Raw genomic sequence first — 3,987 nt, forward strand, 5'->3', positions numbered from 1 at the left:
GGCCTCCAGGGGCGGCCCCTCCCTGCGGTGAGAGCGCGCGGGGGCGCGCGGAGGCGGCGGCGCGCACGGCCTGCCCCCTCCCGGGGGCCCAGGGACACCGTCCCCGCAGAGACTCCGGTCCCCCGGCCCAATCGCGGAACGCGGCCTCCGCCTTCCCGGGCCAAACCCAGGCGTTCCCCCCGGAGGAGGAGGCCCAGCTGCCTGCGACACGGGCACCGCAAGAGGGGGCCGGCCCCCGACGCGCTTTATATGCAAATGGCGAGGCGAAGCCGTCCCTGAGAAATTAGCTACTTGCTGAAGCATATTTACTAGATTGAAATGAGTTAAAGAGAAACATTTTAAGTCGTTTAAACGAGATAATTGGGCCACATTAAAACTGGAGATGTCTGCTCCTTTCCAAAAAAAAAAAAAAAAAAAAGCCGGGGGGGGCGGTAAAAGCACCTCCCCAAACTCCCTGCTGCTCCGAGGTCCCAGCTGCTCAGAGACCGGAAGTGCGGGAATGCAGGGGTTCAGTGCCCGCGGGGACCCTGCGTGGGGGGGCGCCCCTAGGGCGGGGGTCGCGGCAGCCCCGCTCCCCGGCTTGGAAGAAACGATCTCGACCGCGGCCTGCAGGGGGCGCCCTCGAGCCAGGGTCCTGCCGCGAAAGCCGAGGCAGCCCTGGGTCCTGGCGGCGCACCGGCGTCCGGCCCTGCAGCCGCGTCCCTCCGGGTGCCCCCAGCCGCGACGGGAGCCCTAGGGACGCGGCGTTTGGGGGAAAACAAGAGGCCAAAGTGCGTGGGTTGCCTGCCCCCTCCCCCCAGGAGCAATGCAGTTAGAGTTTGTTTGGGTGGCGCTTTTATTTAGAATAAAATAATCCAAAACGACTCAGAAGTCGTTTCCCCAGGAAGACCGTGCTTTGCGCCCTTCTGATGCTCAGCCTGGTGAGGACAGCCGGCTGTAGAGGCAGCTCCCGGGGCCAGGGACTGTCCCTGCGCCGCAGCCCCCGGTGGTGCAGAGGGCGCGAGTCTGAGCCGACCCTGGGGCGGGGCTTGGGGAAGTCCTCCCCACCGCCACCCCCAGGCGTCGCGTGCGGCGCAGATTAGGATGTATCCCTTTCCTCTGGGGGCCTGCGGTTTGTTTTTAAATGCTCAAGAGTCCTGTGCTCTGAGGCTGCGCGCAAATTGGCGTTCTCCCTCCGAGCGCAGGGCGTGCGCCCCAGGCCCCCCTCCTCCATCCGAGGCTGGCGGTCGGCGTGGAATCAGTCACCTAACCGAGCACCCGCTCTGGGCCATGCCCCCTGCCAGGGCGTGCTACGTGATGTGAAGCGGTTCCTGCGACCACCCGTGACATACGCGCTGCAATAATTACCCCCGTGTTTTAGAAATGCAGTCAGGAGGCTGGTGGGAGAGATCTCGGGGTTCCCGCCCATTACGCAGAGGGAACAGGAGAGGCCGGCGCCCATGCTGGTCAAACCCACACATCGGAGGGAGGGGTTTCTTATCCATGCACTTCCAGGATGGGGCCGCTCAGGATGAGTCAGTCAGGAAAACGCGGGCCTCAAAGAGAGCCGAGGTGGGGTTTCTATGATCACATCCAAAATCGGGTCGTATTTCACTTTGTGCAAGCACGGAGGTCTGATTTTCCCCCTCGTTTGTGACAAAGCCTTCTCTTGTGTCCTCGACGTTTATAATGAAAAGAAATTGGGAATCTGTTTCTTATGCAATTGTAGGCATGAAAAAATAGACGTCTCGGCCCTTCTGATCCCCGAGAAGGGCAGCTGGGGGTACCTCCTCCCCCGAAACCTCGCAGCCCAAACAGGGTCTGAAGCAGATGCCATTACTTCCATGGCCTATAGGGGGCGATGCGGATCCCTGAGCGCTCTGCATACCCGCATCGCTTTCAGGCTGTTAATCCTTTAGAAATTGTGAACCCTGAAATAAAAGTGTTTCCTGTCATTCCCTCATTAGTTTATTAAAATATATAATACATATTTGAGTTCTGTTTACAGATAGGAAATAGCTTTGTTACATTATAAATTTAAAATATGCAATGTAAAATTTGTGTTGCAAAATACATTTTAAAGTATAAATTTCCAAATAACATTCAACAATACTGAACGAACTGAATTTGAATAGTTTTTTGGGTTAGAATGAAGTTGAACGTGTAAGTCTCTCATTTTTTTAATGTTTATTTTCTTTTTGAGAGAGAGAGAGAGAGAGCATGAGTGGGGGGGGCAGAGAGAGGAATTTTTTAAAGTCTCTCATTTGTTAAGATCCCTGGGGTTTTCTTGGGTTTCTGTTGCTGCTGTTCTATGTTTGTTGCACTTTAAGTGGGTCTGAGAAAAACTTAAGAACAAGGGGAAATGGTAATAACCGAAAGATAAGCTAGGTCTATCAGCAGAGTAGTGAACAGATTTTAAAATGCTCCTCAAAGAAATAAATGAATAAAATGAGAGGACATGATGCCCACGGAGGGGAAAGTCCCTGAACCCAGTGAAGGCATCCCATGGGTCACATGATGTCACTCGCCCTCAGTCTCTGAGCCATCATGATCAATTTCTGCTCCTTGTGAAGCTTTGCGTTCATCATCGTCCGGGACTTCAGAGGACAGAAGTTTGGTCCGGGTGGAGGCGAGCGGGCCTGCTTCTGGCTTTGGCTCATCCCCAGCCGAGCCCAGTTTTCCCGCACGCGCCCTGGAGAAGGAGGGCCGGAGGCAGAGGCCTGCGGGAGGCCCACTCCCCAAGCCCTGCCCGGCTCCAGTGTCACCCGTCACCAGCCTGGAGGGCTGCTCCGCAGGGGCCTGGTTTGAACAGGCCTCTGACTCCCACGGGGGAGGGGGGGCTAGGAAGGTATGAACGCAGCCTTTCCTTAACTTTGACTCTGTTCATCAGAAAGGAGGAAGGAAAGTGGGAGGGAGGGAAGGGAGGGAGGGAGGAAGGAAGGAAGGGAGAGAGGGAGGTGGGGGGGAGAGAAAGGGAGGAAGGGAGAGAGAAAAGAGGGAAGGAAGAAGGTAGGGAGGAAGGATGGGAGAAGGGAGGGAGGAAGGGAGTCTCAGCGTTCAAGAGCACGCTCTCTCTCTCTCTCTCTCACACACACACACACACACACACACACACACACACACAGAGTTTTAATGTCCTACAAAGCCCAAAAGTCTGATGGAATGAAGACAGCAGTCAAGTTTTCTGGATTCTTCCTGCTGGCCCTCAGAGAGCTCCTCTCCCCTCACTCTCTTTTCCTTCTGTGTGACCTACACGTGCCCTCTCTAGCCGGCTGGCCCCTGGACGAAAATACTTTGGGATGTCAGGGATTGCCCTCTGTCCTTGCTCTTGGCTCCGTCTCTCCCTAAAGCTTGGGGACCTCGGGCTATACCCGCAAGGCAGATCACGGTTGGCAGCAGCAGGCAAATTCAGTTCCCTGTAACTTTTCAGATGACAGGTGCAGGAAATTCCAAGATTCTACTGTTTCAAGGGCCCGGCGGGTCAGCATTTCCAATGATTCCTGCAGTCCCCACCCATGAGGGGCTGTGGACCTAGGGAGCGGGGACAATGAAGGGACCTCAAAGCCAGGGCGGTAGCAGGGAGCAATAACAACAGTGAACCTGGACGAGTAGACTAGGGAATGGCTTCAGACGGTCCCAGCCCGGCAAAGGCAGCTGTCGCTTCTCAAGTCCCATTGAAGGTGCTTGGCTTGCTCCCTTGTGGCCCACGACCTACCCCTGACCTCAGGTCGCTGAGCAAAGGCGACTGGTGAGGGGTTCCAGGACAGTGGGAAGGGGAGCTGAGTCCTGTGGCCAGTCTCTGCTGACCGTGGTGCTCGATGACAAGGGTCAGAGATCTACACCGAGATCTTTCTCCAGTGTGGAAGGCCCCCGTCCCAGTGGCTTTGGGGCATGCAGGTGTCTTGTCCCTGCCTCTGTGAGTTGGGTGCTCTGTAGTAAGCAGGGGCGCGCTGGCTTTTCAGAAGGCTTGGAATCTATCGGTATCTTCCCTGACTTGTGGGTTAATAG

Source organism: Suricata suricatta, chromosome 3 (genome assembly GCF_006229205.1).
Source record: "Suricata suricatta isolate VVHF042 chromosome 3, meerkat_22Aug2017_6uvM2_HiC, whole genome shotgun sequence".
Lineage (NCBI taxonomy): Eukaryota > Metazoa > Chordata > Mammalia > Carnivora > Herpestidae > Suricata > Suricata suricatta.